Below are 16,614 nucleotides of genomic sequence, written 5' to 3' on the forward strand. Positions count from 1 at the left end.
CTCATACCCCCCAATTAAGGAGGTCAAACGGAAAAAACTATATGATGGCCTCCTGGCCACTCAAGCAGCCAAACTAGACAACCAAATCGCCATTCTACTGACGGCATCCCTCGACTACAAGACTTTTAGAAAAGAAATAAAGACCATACTCTTCAAGAAAACTCTGAAAAAAGAAATAATACCGCAAGTCTCAAACTCCACCTCTCACTAAAGCCAACTGCCCCAAACAAATAACCTTACCCATTTCTCACTCTTTTTGAAAATGAACAATTTTTTTTTTTGTAAGTTCTTGTAATACATCTTGGATAATTCTTTTGTAATCCGCCTTGAACTGCAAGGTAATGGCGGAATAGAAATCCCTAATGTAATGTAATGTAATATATGATGACTAATGTAGGCCACAATAGTTTGCTATACAAGCTGAGCTGCTTGCATACAGAGTGGTGTAGGGAAGCCAATAGAGGGTGTAGGCCATATATGGTATGATGTACTACACCACTACCATTTCTACTAGTGTGCATAATGTCTATAGTGCTGTGTTGTCCAGATAACATTGAAAGAGGGCTCTCTGCTCAGAAGAGCTTACAATGTGATTAGGATGATGTGACTCTGTCTCTGCATGTCCTCCTGTCTTTGCAGGCCCTGCCTCGCCCATCCAACAAACCTCCTCCCTACCATGCGGCCAGGCCTCCAGGGCAGGTAAGAAGGGGCAGATGAGGGTGGGACCACAGTTGCTTTCTCTCTTGGCCTAGTAGAGAGGAGGGAGGGGGGATTAACCTTGAGGGAGGAGAGGATCTGACCCTCTGTCTCCCATGTTCTCCTGTCTCTGCAGGCAGCGCCTCACCCAGCCAGGACACCACCTCCCTGCCACGCAGCCAGGCCTGTAACCCAGGTAAGAGAGGGCCTGGCATAGATGCAAGATGGGATGATTGGGGGGGGGGACAGACATCGGCAGGAGGCGTGGAATTGGTGAGAAGTGACAGTGAGGGGAAGAAATGTTTCTGCAAGGCAGGAGGGGGACAATCTGACTGTGTGTTTTGTTTCTTATCTGTTTCTAGGAACTCTCTGGACGGGTCTGGCCTTCCCCTCCTCTAGCAGTGAGGAGGTAGAGCAAAAGGTGGAAATGTCGGCAGCTCCCAGCACCCTCTCCCCCATCATCACCACCACCGCAGCAGTCAGCAGCCTGTGTGGCTGCTCTGGAGGAGCTCCAACGCCTGCATACCCTCCAGACTTTCCATTTTGAGAGGATGGAGGTATGCGGGCAGGCAAGGGTGCAGGAGCTGACTGGGATGAGGCAGGACATGAGAGCTGGGATGGAGAGAATGACGGAGGGAATGAGAGCTAGGATGGAGGGAATGAGGCAGGACATCAGGGGGCTCACTGTAGCAATTCTGCAGTTAGCAGAGGCCAGGGGACAGCCAGCCCCTAATCAGGGAGGCCGGGGAAGGGGGCATTCAAGGAGTCGGGGAGACCAGCAAAAGTGCCCTGTCGTGGGCATTAGGGTGTATTTTGTGTTGGGAGGAGGAGGAATGTATGTGTTGGGGGAGGGACACAAATTGTAAAGAAATAAAACATTTATTGCACTATTTACTGTTTCCTTGCTGTAGTCATTTTGTGATTCTTTTCAAAGTGCTAGGTAGACACTTGAGTGTGTGTGCATCACGTATTGACCCTTTGCCCCCCCCCCTCCCCTGCAAAAAGCTTTTGCATCCTATAGAACATAAGAACATAAGCATTGCCTCTGCCGGGTCAAACCAGGGGTTCATTGTGCCCAGCAGTCCGCTCTCGCGGTGGCCCCCCAGGTCCATGACCTATAAGTTCTCCACCACCTAAATTGTTTATACCCTAATCATGAAGTAACCTGTATAGTAACCCTCTATCTATACCCTGCAATCCCTTTCTCCTTCAGGAAGTCATCCAATCCCTTTTTGAAACCCAATATTGTACTCTGTCCTATCACCTCTCCTGGAAGCGCATTCCAGGTGTCCACCACCCTCTGAGTGAAGAAGAACTTCCTAGCATTTGTTTTGAATCTGTGTCCTTTCAGTTTTTCTGAATGCCCTCTTGTTTTTGATATCCCCGCTAGTCTGAAGAATCTGTTCCTCTCCACCTTCTCTATGCCTTTCATGATTTTATAAGTCTCTATCATGTCCCCTCTAAGTCTCTGCTTTTCCAAGGTAAAGCGGATTGGATTCTGACAACGGTGAACATGAGGTTAACTCTAACTGCCTTACCCGTCTGGGAAATGGCTGTTCAGGCTTGTCTGATGCGGCTAACATGGTAATATCAGCGTGCACTGACTGGAGTCAAGAAGTGTGCCCAGTGTGGTGACTTTACATAGCACTGCTGCTGTGGTTCTCCCCCCTCCCTTTTAAACCTTGGGTTACTTCCTTCCAACTGTACAAGGAAATACACTTCTGGAGTTCATCCGACCCACAATTGGTAGAATGGCAGTCACCCACTTCCTGGGTTTGGGCACTTGTGATAATGAAATAGTTCAGAAAGGGTCTTGAGATCTGAAACCTTGAGTCAACTCTTGCATTGTGCCTCAGGATCTACCTGGGGGGGGGGGGGTCTAATGTGCCTCCCCCAGAATTTGGTGATGTGCTCTGATGTTCATTGTTTGTAAGACGATGAACAAATTGTACCCTTCAGTGCTTGTCCTCCTCCCCCCCCCATTCCTAACAAGCTTCTAAAACCAAGGCATGATCGATATTCCCCCCACCCCAGTGGGAATGTTTTCCCAGCATGTGTGCAAGACTACAACACAGTTTGAGTCTACTCCTGAAAAAGCTCCGTAAGGATTATTTCCAGCTGGCACAGTGTTAACAGGTCAGACACTCAGAAGATTTGTATGAGTGCCAGAGGTGTTGACGGTGTGCCCCCACACACTCCAAAGGATTCCATTGCTTCATAAGGTGAAATATGTCTTTGCAAGGCTAGTATTGTGCTCCATTGCTCAGTAATGTACATACAATGTTTGAGCTTTGATATTAGGTAAGATGGTGGAGGGGAATTGTTAACCTTCACAGATGAGAGACCACACAGAACAACATTGCAGCCATCAGCTCTTTAGGGGAATGAATGTGCACCAAGTGAGCATTCCCACTAGTTTGCAAAACAATACTACTACTGCCTCTGACTGACTTCTTGTTTACATGCCACAGAAAGTGGTCAAGTAGCAACTAGAGAGTTGCGTGGGGACAGAAATCCCACCCGTCCCCGCCAAAGTCCCACCCGTCTCCATGAGGACTCCCACCCGTCCCCACCCGTCCCCGCGAGGAATCCCTCCGTCCCCACCCGTTCCCGCGAGGAATCCCCTCCGTCCCCGTGAGGAATCCCCTGCGGCCCCGCCCGTCCCTATAAACTTCAGAAATAGTTATTTCAGTTAATTATGCTACTAAATTAAAGACTCTGGTAAAAACCCATTTACAAATAAGCAAAAAGACTTTATTAATTTTAATTATTAATATTAATTTTAATATTAATTATTAATATTAATTGGGAAGAATATATACTTTGTAAACAGGTTTCTACCAGATCCTCTAATGTTTATAAATTTTTATCAACAAAACTAATATACTACTTTATCCTGAAGCAAAAAAAAAAAAATAGAATTTTTTTCCTACTTTTGTTGCCTGGTTTCTGCTTTCCTCATGTTCTCATTCATTTCCTTCCATCCACTGTCAATCTTCTCTCTGCGTCTTCCATTTGCTCTGTTACTATGCCTCTCCCTTTCTCCCCCTTCTAAATTGGTCTGGCACCCATCTTCTTCCTTCCGCTGCCCCCATAGTCTGGCATCTCTGTCTTCTTCCCTGCCAGCGTCTTCTCCCCACTCTCTCTTCCCCATTTCCTTTCAGCGTCCTTCTCCCCCCATCTTCCCCATGTCCTGTCAGCGTCCTTCTCCCCCCTCTGTCTTCCACATGTGCTTTTAGTGTCCTTCTCCCCCCTCTGTCTTCCCCATGTCCTTTCAGCGTCCTGCTCCCCCTCTGTCTTCCCCATGTGCTTTCAGCGTCCTTCTCCCCCCCGTCTTCCCCATGTCCTGTCAGCGTCCTTCTCCCCCCTGTCTTCTCCATGTCCTTTCAGTGTCCTTCTCCCCCCCCTCCCCCATCTTCCCCATGGCCTTTCAGCGTCCTTCACCCCTTTGTCTTCCCCATGTGCTTTCAGCATCCTTCTCCCCCTCAGTTTTATCCATTTCCCTTAAGCGTCTTTTCCTCTCCACTCCACCTTTCCTCCCTTTCTCTCTCCCTGCCCCCTTACCTTCGTGGCGCTTCCCCGCCCGAGCAACAGCAGAGCAGGTAGGGAGAAAAAGAGCTGCGCGACTGAGTACATCCAGCCCCGCAGGAACCCCGCAACCCTCGGAGGCGTCCCCATGGGATCCCCGCGACCCTAGGGGGCGTCCCCACAGGATCCCCGCAACCCCAGGGGGCATCCCCACGGGATCCCCATGACCCAAAGGGGGAACCCGCGGGATTCCCGTCGTCCCCGTTCCCGTGCAGCTCTCTAGTAGCAACCCCTACATCTTTTGATCTATGCCAAAGGGTTGGGATCCAGAGAACAGAGGACAGATTGAGACAGTCAGGCCTTTACTTGCATTTGGAAGTCGAAACATTTGCAGATTGCTATTTGTATGGTGTTCTCCCAGGGGGAGCTCAGAAGAGCTGCTGTTTACATGGAGTGGATAATACATGCAGCATGTACATTTCCATGGCCCGGTGGGGGGTAATATGAAGCGAGTTTGACAAGGTGACAGGGAGCAGCATGGGTTCCAGGCTGTTGGTAGAAGCACTGCACAATGCTCCCCCTTCCCCCCTTCACATTTCCTCCTTGTTTCATTGTAGTAATGGGCCCATGAATGTCATTAGAAGAGAGGCTGAGAGGGATGTGAGTTGACAAAAGCTAATGTCAAAGTGTAGAATAAGATGTACAGCACTCTGACTGGTGTGACAATGTGATGAAAGGGATGGCATTGTGGTTGGCCACAAGAAGCCACACATCACTATGCCTCTGAGGAGTTCAATACTGTTAAAATGAAGAGACGGAATCTGAGCAGGTGAAAGGTGAATCTGATTTAATTGTGCAATAGGATGACAATCATTGAAAGCTTCTATACGAGCCTCTGGCGAGAGGCTAAATGACATGAGCATCTGTAAAGGTGCTATGATACATTATCTTCAGAACAGGTGTGAGGTGTTACAATGCACAGCCTCTATACACAAAAGCTCTGTGGTGGTCTTACCGAGGTCTTAGCACTGGTTAATAATAATAATAATAACAGCTTATATACCACAATACTGTGAAGTTCTATGCGGTTTACAGAAGATTAAGCAAAGGTAACAAATTGAATTGACTTTAAGAGGGGAGGAAGAAAGAGAAATTAATAGGACAGGAAATTCATTGTTGAGGAAAGAGTGATCAAAAGGACAAGTTAATCGCTATAGAGGGGAAAGAGAAGAGAGGATCAGTTGTCTAGATGCTTTAGGAACAAGTGTGTTTTTAGACGTTTTCTAAATTCCCCATAAGTAGTGGGCGAAAGCAATTGTTATAGGTCTGTACCCCATGATGCTGCTTGGTGTGAGAGAAGGTGTTCATGGTGTTTTTTCAGTTTACAACCTCGAACTAGGGGGGAAACGAAATTGGAATGTGAGCTTCTCTTGTGTCTGTTGGCTGAGAAGAAGAAAAGGTCAGTTATGTATTTAGGGGCAAGTCCGTGTAGAGCTTTAAAGCAGAAGCAGGCAAATTTAAACTTTACGCGCGCCGCCATTGGCAGCCAATGCAGCTGCCGGTAGTAGGGTGTCACGTGGTCAAACTTCCTCAGCTCAAAGATCAATCCGCAAATTTTATAACTTCACATTTCATCCCCCTTTCCAGGTCATTAATAAATACATTGAACAGCAGCGGTCCAAGTACAGACCCCTGCGGAACTCCACTCGTGACTTTCCTCCAGCCCGAGTAGTGACCCTTCACTCCAACCCTCTGTCTCTGTTTGACCCATCTGTGTACGTCCCCTTCCACCCCGTGGTTCCACAGCTTCCTAAGTAACCGCTCATGGGGTACCTTGTCAAAGGCCTTTTGGAAGTCAAGGTAAATGATGTCTACAGGTTCCCCTTTGTCCAACTGGCTGTTTACCCCCTCAAAGAAGTGCAGTAAGTTTGTTTGGCACGATCTTCCCTTGCAGAAGCCATGTTGGCTCGCTTTCATCAGCCCATTTTTTTCGATGTGCTCACAGATGTTGTCCTTTATCAGTGCTTCTACCATCTTGCCTGGAACCGATGTCAAACTTACCAGCCTATAGTTTCCCGGGTCTCCTCTTGACCCCTTTTTAAAGATAGGTGTAACATTTGCTATCTTCCAGTCCTCCGGAATCTCTCCAGTTTTCAAGGATAGGTTGCAAACTCGTTGGAGTATTCCCGCTATCTCATTTCTTAGTTCTTTTAGTACCCTAGGGTGGATTCCGTCCGGGCCTGGTGATTTGTCGCTTTTCAATCTATCTATCTGTTGGAGGACATTCTCATGGCTCACCTCTATTGCTGACAGTTTATCTTCTTGATCACCATGGAAGATCACGTCGGGTTCCGGTACACTGGATGTGTCCTCGCTTGTGAAGACTGACGAGAAGAATTTGTTTAACCTGTCAGCTACCTCTTTTTGCTCCTTTATCACTCCCTTTTTATCTCCATCATCCAACGGTCCTACTTCCTCCCTCGCCGGTTTCTTCCTCTTAACATATCTGAAGAATGATTTGAAGTTTTTTGCCTCCCTGGCCAGTCTCTCTTCGTATTCTCTTTTCGCTCTCCTAACCACTTGATGACATTCTCTTTGGCATTTCCTGTGTTCATTCCAGTTTTCCCCAGTTTGGTCCTTTTTCCATTTCCGGAATGATTTTTTCTTGTCTCCTATCGCTTTCTTCACCTCATTGTTTATCCATGCGGGATCTTTTGTTCGGTTTTTTTTTGCACCCTTTTCTAAATCTGGGGATGTACATATGTTGTGCTTCTTGCACTGTGCCCTTGAATAGAGACCAGGCTTGCTCTACAGTTTTTGTTTTCCTTGAGCTGTTTCTAAGTTTTTTTCTTACCATTGCTCTCATAGCATCATAGTTCCCTTTCTTGAAGTTGAACGTTGTCACTGTGGTTCTTTTCCCTTTTGTTGTACTTACTCCTAATTTGTACTGGATCATGTTGTGATCACTGTTTCCTAGTGGCCCTACTACTTCCACTTCTTTTGCAGGTCCCCCTATTCCGTTGAGAGAAACTTCCCAGTTTTTAGGTTGTGAGCCAAGTATTGCATCAGCGATAGTTTAAATTTTAAAGGTGCCGCTTTCATGATTTCTGGGGGGCATGAATCCAGAACGCAATAGGATTTAGAGTATTTGTTATATAGTAGGGTGTAATTATTCCACTCTAAATCTTGAAAGGAGCTCCAGATCATGTCTGCCGGTATATCATTTCCTTGGGTGAGAGCTATTTGATGATCACTAGGGTCGTTAGTTGAACAATGGATTCTAAGGTTTTTAATTTTTGAATCGAAGTACAGTGCTAAGTCATTTGCAGAGGGTAACTTAGTGCTGTGTGTGGATGTGGTGTAGCGAGCGGTGTCAAATAAATTTGTGATCAGGTTGAATAGCTCTTTTGTATTGATTCTTTGTGAGCCATTACAAGATGAGTTGATTTTAATTGAGTAGAATGCTTTACGTTTGTCTTTTATCATTTGTTTGTAGATTTTTATGTTAGCTCTCCATTTGTTACGGTCAGCTAGTTCTCCTGTTTTTTTCCAAGTTCTTTCTAGTCGTCTAGCTAGTTGTTTCATTTTTAGAAGTTTGGTGTCAAACCATTTGTTATATTTATTTGCATTGCTTTTGCTATTACGTATAGGGGCGATTTTATCTAAAATAGATGTGCTGGTTGTCATCCAGTGATCCCAGAAATCGATTCCTTCTTCTATCTCTGATTGTAGTTCATATTGTGACCAGTATTCTATTGGGTTAATATAGCCTCTTGTTTGATGTTCTCTTTTTATTATTGGGTGTATTTTAGATTTATGATAAGACCAGATTAGCTGGAAATAATAAGTAAAATGGTCAGACCAGATATCATGACACCAAGTGCCTTTACGTATAGAGATGGCAGGGTCTGGGATGTCCTTTGTGGACAAGGCTACCACATTTAACTGATGGCCTTTTTCATGTGTTTGTGTGGGTGGAGGGAGGTTGTAATTGAGTAGGGATAGAAAGTTTTTAAACTCTTTCGCATTTGTGTTGTCCTCTTCATCTAGGTGTATGTTTATGTCTCCTGCGATGATATTTTAAGAAGGACCGATTGAATTGTTTAGGACAAATGCACAGAAGTCTTCTTTGGCTTTTGGCCAGCTTTTTGGTGGGACGTAGAATAATATACAGGATAGGGATTCTGCTAGATGACAGTTACCAATTTTACAGGCTAAAATTTCTAGTTGGTCGGTCATTTTGGAATCAAGTAGTTCGAACTCAAATCCTTCTTTAAGAATAATTGCTAAACCTCCTCCTTTTTTTCCCACGCGGTTTAGCGTAAGGATTTTAAAATTGTCTGGTAGGAGATCAATTATTATTGGATCATCTTCTGATAATAACCATGTTTCAGTTAGTAAAAGGCAGGCTATTTACTTGTTAATGATCCAGTCTTTAAGTAGGAAGGCTTTATTCCTGACAGATCTAGTTTTAAGGTATGCACAGGGGACAGATGTGGGTGTGATAGGTGGATCATCCTACCTTTCTGCACTTTTTGATATCAAATCAGTTGGGCCTACCTCTTCGTGAGGTTGGCCATTTCCACAAATATTTAGCCCCAAAGATCAGGTTTTTTTTCTCTCTTTTTTTGCTTTGTAAAACTTTCAGCTGTTCTTTTTGAACCTTCATTCCACCACACGGGTGCCATTACCCAGAACATTCTTATCCTGGTGCTTTGCTATTAGTTGTGTTTGAAGGACTGCTCCAGAGACTTCACCACCCACAGCTGCAGGTGCAAGCTGAGGTTGCCTCACATTAGGTGACGGCTTCACACAGGTACGTATGTCCAGACAGCACCCACATTTCCTTCTTTGTGAAAAGAAGAATGTAGTCATCTGGCTGAGAAATGTGAGAGAAAAGTTTCCACGTTGGCATTCAATGACACCACATAAACCAAATGACTGCGGCTTCTGGGTCTGACCTTAGGAGAGTCTTTCCTTGGGGGGGAGGGGGGAAAAGGAAAGAAAAAGCTGCTTTCGCCCTCTGACAGAGGTTTAAGCTGCCCGGGTCGCTTTAAGCTGAAGAGAAAGCAAACAATCCAGTCTCTGATGTCTCCCTGGAGGTGTGGCCTACAGCTGGTCCTTCCTCAGTCATCTCTATTTCCTGGCCCAACGGTAGCTGGAGTGAAGGGCAGTGGTGTGGCTCTCCTCCTTCAGCTTCCACCTGCCCTTTATGCTTGAAGCAGGGTATGGAATCTAGCTGCAGAGCCTGCCTCTTTCTCTCTCTCTCTCCTGGCTTCTCAGGGGCTGCCTTTAAGTCACAGGCTCCTTTTTCACAGCTGTAAATGTCACTGGCTTAGAAATAAAGCAGTGGTATGGCATGCGGCTGAGCCACTGGTCCTTGTCTTGTTCAGCCTCCCTGTCTGGAGATTAGGCAGCAAACTCCTGAGTATTGCTACTGAATTGCTCAGCTCTTCTGTTTAGGGAGCAGGAGTCATTGATGCTACTATTTTTTTTTTGGGGGGAGGGGTAAGCCGGTGCTGGTGCAGGGTGGGACATGTGGATGTAGTTTTACCTAGTAGAAACCTAGCTGCAGTGTTTTGTACAGTTTGGATCTGTGCGATCATATCATTTGATCAACCCGGGAAGGTTGGATTGCAGTAGTCAAAGATAGTGGCTACTGGGGATTAGGACTACATTGGACATTGCTCAGAGGGAGAGGTAGGGTTTGATGACTTGGAACCAAGTTGAGTTTGGCTGAAGCCTCTTTAAAGATCCATAGGATCGACGTTGTCATGTGTAGGCTGGCCTCCACCGGGTATGTAACAACTGGGTATGTAACCCCCCCCCCCCCCCCCCACACACACACACACACACATTCTTGGTCAATTCAACAGTATTGGTGTTTAGTGTTCGGTGGAAACCGGGGACTCATTTGCTGCAGATCTGTCTTTTCTTTGTCGGCAACTAAGCCATTTGTTTGAAAGCATCCAATGATTTCCCCTAGGCCCATCTCAATCAGGAGCATCATCTGCTCATATGCCCAAAATCAAAAATGCCCAAAAGATAATTCAATAAATAAATCAATCGATCTCAAAAGTGCTGGCTTAGGAAGCAATACCATTCCTATCCCCCTCTTCTCATAGGATTCTTCAGCAGAACTCACACCACACTGGAGCTTCCCCCCCCCCATGAGGAATAGCATGGGTGAGATGGCAGATCCTAGCTGTACCCACCTATCTCATCTTCTAGTTGTACATGGCACATACCTATACAGGCTGAGGGCACAGTTCTTTCCAGTTGCTGGAATCCCCTTGCCATTCTATTGTGCTTAGGGTTTAGGATGGAACTGATTCCATCTATGCCCAAGCTCTTCCCTCGAGGGCCGTCTCAGCAATGTGATCTTTGCAGTGGCCAATAGGTCTAGGAACCCCGGTAGCACATCTGGTCTATTGCTACTCGTGCCGTCTGAATGCTGAGTTGTCTGTGGAATGGTGATTGGAGGGGGGGGTCACATGTGGCTGATGTTGCCGTGCTAGTTTGCCCAGTAGTTAGGATATTCATGGCTGGTTTGCTACGAGTCTGTAGTTGGAGAGGTGTTGTGACCCTTTGTTATAGGTTTCACGATGGAATGTTTCCGTCTAAGTGGAACTTGTCGGGACTGTAATGAGTCATGGATGAGGGAGAGTGCTGGCGCTCTCATCAGCCAAATCAGGCAGCTGTGGAGGGAGGGGAAGGCCCAGTTTCACTCTTCTCTGTAGTTTCTTTACTCATAATTCAGTGATGGTTTGAAAGTTGCCCATGATGTGTCAAGTTGATCCTTGGTATTTGTTCCTAAATGATGTTGTCAGTTGTCCTCCTGTAGCTTTCTTCTTTTCTCAGTGAGGAGATTGCTGATATCTTCACTGGTTCGGGCGCATTCGGTGGCAATAGTTGAAGGGACACGTTTTGTAGTTTTCCATAGAATGTGTTTTGGAGCAGTAAGACAACCAGGCCCTGTTTGTTTTTCCTTCTCTGTAATAATGCAAGGACATCTAATGTTTGAAAAGATGTGTGTTCTTATGCTATGTTTAATCCAGATATTGTTTGCCTTCTCTTGCCAAATATTATAAGGCTATTCTATTATGTAGTTTTCCTTAAGTTGTGTTTGAAGTTGTAAATCCAGATTGTTTGCCTTCTCCTGCTGATATACTACAAGGCCATTGTATATTTGAGAGATGTGTTTTCTTCTGTAGTAAAGTGAATCTAATTGTTTTCTTAGCTGTAGTTGTAAGAAAATTTAGATAAGACTTTGTTAGCCAAAGCACCTTTAGACTTTGGCTTTAGATAAGTAAAGGATTTTGTTATTTCTTTTAAAGTTGCATGTGATCTGATATGGTTTGCATTTACGTCATATGCTGACGACCCTTACCCATGTAAGATGATATAAATTGAGGTACAGAACATTCAATAAAGTGGACATGTTTGAGAGACAATAGGTGTCTGTTTTCTCTTAGATATTGTCCCCGGATGCATCTGCTTGTCAAATGACAGAGTGTGTACAGCCATCATCGGGCTTTAACAGTGGGGGCTCCTCCGGGAGGGACGTTGATATCACCGGTATTTTGTGAGTATTTCTGAATTTTGAATTCTGTTCTTTAATACTCACGGGTATTAGGTGCCCTGTTCCCACCCTTTATTTGTTAAATATAGATTTTTGGGAAGTCTATAGCGGAGTTTATAACAATAAAGAAACTCCTATTGTTCTTTTGGGAAGAACTATATTACTTATAGAGCTGCCTGCGCACTCTGTCATTTGTGGGGTTAACACTTTTTGTATGTGCTTTCTCTCTTCTATCGCTATTCTTTTCTATTGCTTAGAGATAAGATTTTATAGAGTATAAGACTATATTGTATATTACTGTTCTGTATCTCGCTTATAAGGTAAGATAAGCGGGATTCCTGCATTGCTATATTGTTTTTGTAATGGGTCAGAACGGTAGTAAGGTTCCCCCCCCCCCCCTAAGAAAGCTGAGACTTGTAAGGCTTATGTTGCCCGTGTATGTGACACTGGATATTATCTTATTGATCCTTGGATAGATAATATGGCTGGTTGGACTGAAGGACTTCATAGTTCGAGTCCGTTTCCCCGAGATGGGGCAAATGATACGTTTCATATGGATATGATAAAGGGATTGTGTTTGGGGGATCATGAGGCATGGCCATATTATTTAGGGGATCCGCACTGGGACAAAGAATATATGAGAAGGGGAGGCATTAATTGGCTTACATATGCTCCTTATTGGTCAGCTACTGATAAAGATAAAACATCCAAGCTGTCCATTCTTTCCCCTGCTCAATTACATGCTGCAGAACAATCTATCTGTGCTGCTAGCCCTCCTCCTTATCATTTACAAATTCCTTCACCCAGTGCTCCTCTTAAACTTTATCCCTCTTTATCTAAGGATGATATTGACCTCCTTATCGGTAGTACTCTTATTCCTCCTCCTCCTCCACCTCCCGTCCTGTCCGGTGCAGTTGCATCAGGACTGGTTGCTGACACTTTGCCACAAGACATTACATTTCCCACTGTATCCACGACCAGCCCCACTGTTCGGGGGCCGATAATCTCTTTTTCACCCCTCCACACTCGTAGCGGTACTCAAAGGGTTACGGAAGTACAGGAGCTGATGCAAGAACAGATGCCCTTTCTCACAGTGGGGGATACTCTTTTGAAGAAACCCATTGAGTTAGAAGACATTAACAAGATCATTAAACACTGCCCCAAGCCTCTTGTCTCTGCTAGTGCGACTTTTCACTATTTAAAACGAGCATGCAAGGGTCGAAATTATACGCAGGAAGATATGCGCCTTATTATAGATGGCATTGTTGGACACAGTTCCCCTTGGGACTGGTCTAACGTCCCTAGTATTAGTGTTTTAGAGCCTGCTACTGTCACAGCTACTGCTTATAGACTGAATACTGAAGCAGGAAATGCTGTTATGTGGAATGAATTACAGGCAGAGCTTGATCGGTGTTTTAAGTCTCGATCTTCCCTTCCTATTGCAGTAGCCTGCAAACAGAAATCAGGTGAAACTGTTGTGGATTTCTGGAAGAGGTTTAATGAAACCTGGACCCAAGAGGCGGGTCTCAGTTCTCATGCTAATATGGATTCCCTACTTATTCAGACTTTTCTTTCTAACCTCCGTTCTCCCTTGCAAATTCTGGTCAAACAAATGATTTCAGAATGGCCCACTAGTTCTCGTGCTGAATTTCAAAATAAATTAATGGAAAAAGAGGCAGCAGGTTGTTTTGAGATCTCTAAACCTCGGGAAATCCTGCATCAGGGCCAGCTACCCACCTGGGGACCGCGCCTGACTGCTACTCGTGGAAGAAGGGGTCGCGGGTTTCGCAGGGGGAGGGCTCCAGTCTCCGGTCGAGGTGGTAATAATCCATCCAGAAGTACTGGATGTTTTAATTGTGGGGACCTTAGTCACTGGCTTAATCAATGCCCTCATCCCAGACCCCCCGCATTACCAGTTCAGCCCGCCCCACCGGTGGTGCCTACCCCTCCCTCTACTGTGAGACCATCTGCCACTTCTCCTCGTTTTCCTATCTCCTGGCACAGCCCCCCTACTCCCCAATGAAGGGGCCCGGAGGTTTATACCCCAGCATTCACTTTGGTCTCTGCCTTTGCTAAGGATTCTCCTATGATATCTCTTATTGTACAAGGGAGCCCAGTGCCTTTTCTTGTAGATTCGGGTGCCACTTGTAGCACCATCAGTGAGGATTACTATCGGGGCCCACGCATGAATGCTGAACCTTCTATGGGAATTAATGGGGTTTTGACTAAATCCTATCGTACCACACCCCTGTCTGTAGCTCATCCTGATACAGGCTTTACTCTTTTTCAGCACTCCTTTCTTATTATTCCCCATTGCCCTGTCAGCCTTCTTGGTCGAGATCTTTTTTTTCCTCTCCTCATTCAGCTCACTACAGATGATACAGGAGGTTTGCATGTCTTTTCCTCCGTTATTCCCATTCGCCCTCCGTCCACCCTTTACCTTTCTACTTGCCCTGACACACTTTTGCCCCTTCCCCCAGACTCTCCGGTCTGGGCTTCTACTGACACTGATGTAGGCTTTATTTCATGTACCCCCTATCGTGCTTCTCTGAAATCACTCATTCCTGTTTTCATTAAGCAGTACCCAATCTCCCAAGAAAAGGAGAAAGTCATGATTTCACTAATTGCTTCATTTCTTTCCTCTGGTATCATTAAAACCACCATCTCTTCCTACAATACGCCCATCAATCCTGTTGTCAAAGCTGATGGCACCCCCCGTTTTATTCAAGACCTTAGGGCTGTTAATGCTTTGGTGATTCCCATTGCACCCATTGTCCCGGATGTCCCTTCTCTACTCTCCTCCATTCCACCTGCAACTCATGTTTTTTCAGTCATTGATTTGAAGAATGCTTTTTTTTCTGTCCCTGTTGATGAGGACACTCAGCCCCTTTTTGCATTCACTTTTAAGCAACAGCAGTATACCTGGTGTAGAATGCCTCAAGGATATGTTGATTCCCCTGTGGTTTTCTCCATTGTCCTGCGGGCTACTTTACAGTCATGGACTGCCCCCCATGGTTCTATTCTCATTCAATATGTGGATGACCTTCTTTTGTGTTCCATAACTCAGGAGACCTGTCAAGCTGATAGTTTGCACCTTTTACAATGGTTGTCTCTGTGTGGTCACAAGGTGTCACGAAAGAAACTACAATGGTGTAAAACTGAAGTGGAATACCTGGGTTTTGTCCTGACTCATGGTCAGAGGAAAATTAGCACTTCTCGCATTGCTGCTGTTTTGGGTTTGCCTCGCCCAGCTACTCAAAAAGACATGCTTACTTTTCTTGGTATGATTGGTTACTGCCGCCAATGGATCCCTGATTGTTCCTTCTATGACCAGATTTTGAGACAGACCCTAGGTACTGAAATGACTGATCTTATCAGATGGACTAAAGAAATGTTGGACGCTTTTGGACATTTGAAATGTGCTTTGGTTTCTAGCCCCGGCTTGGGTCTTCCTGATTATGACCAAATGTTTCATCTCTTTGCTCGTGACAATTGTAAAACTATGGCGGGCGTCCTGGCTCAGGATCATGGCGGTAAGTTACGCCCTGTTGCTTTTTTTTCTAAAGTTACCCCTGTTCAAGTTCAAGGCATGCCTGCCTGTTTAAGGGCCCTAGCTGCATGTGCTATGGTGGTAGAGATGGCTACTCCTCTAACCCTTGGTCACCCCACTACCCTTCATACTTCTCACGATGTCCAAGCCCTCCTTCGCAATATTCATACCCAGCATATGTCAGCTCAGCGCCTTAGTGGTTATGAGGTCATCCTCCTTTCTAATCCCAATCTCACCATCAGATATTCTGCCCCGACATATGGCCCTGCTCTACTTTTAAATGGTCTTTTGGGTCTTAAGGGTGAACAGGATGCGCTTCCTCCTGATCATTCCTGTGTCTCCCTGATATATCAAGACACTTCCCCTCGCCCTGATTTGTCCTCTACTCCTCTCCCTGATGCTTCCTCCATTTTTGTTGATGGTTCTTGCTCACGTCCTAGTGACAACACCTTCCACACAGGATATGCTGTGGTTGAACTCCCTGATATCATCCATGAGGCTTTTTCCCTCCCCTATCCATCGGCACAGGCTGCTGAACTCATTGCTCTTACTCGCGCCTGTCACCTTTTCTCTGGTAAACGCGTTAATATTTATACTGACTCTAAATATGCCTTTGGTGTTGTACACGACCATGGTGTTATCTGGCAGCGTCGCGGCTTTGTGGCCGCTGATGGTAAGCCTATTTCTCATTCTTCCCTTGTTTCGGATCTTCTCTCTGCTTTACTCCTGCCTGCTGCAGTTGCTATTCTTCATTGTCGTGCACACACTGGCCTTCAGACTGAAGTTGCCAGAGGTAATGCTCTGGCTGACCGCATTGCTAAACAAGCTGCTTTGGACCCCCCTCCTTCCTCTGTTCTCTTTCCTCTTCTTTCTCCTCCTGCTTTTCCCCCTTCTTCTCTTTTTTCCCAGCTTCAATCCTTTGTTACCCCCTCTGAACTTGATGCCTGGCAAATTGCTGGTGCCCAAAGCCGCCCTTCGGACGGACTTTGGTGCAAAGAGGGGAAACCCTGTATACCAGCCGCTAGTTCTCCCTTATTCATTGCTCAATATCATGGCATTGGTCATCGTAGTGCTCGCTCGACACTCCAGCTCCTTGCCAGTGATTTTTTCATTCTTGATCTTCGCTCCCTGATACAGACATATATAGCTCGATGTCTAACTTGTCTCCGTGCTAATCCCAACATACCCCATAAAGCACCACACCAGCATCTTACTTACCCCACTTCTCCTTTTTCACACTTACAGATTGATTTTACTC

Source organism: Geotrypetes seraphini, chromosome 11 (assembly GCF_902459505.1).
Source record: "Geotrypetes seraphini chromosome 11, aGeoSer1.1, whole genome shotgun sequence".
Classification (NCBI taxonomy): domain Eukaryota; kingdom Metazoa; phylum Chordata; class Amphibia; order Gymnophiona; family Dermophiidae; genus Geotrypetes; species Geotrypetes seraphini.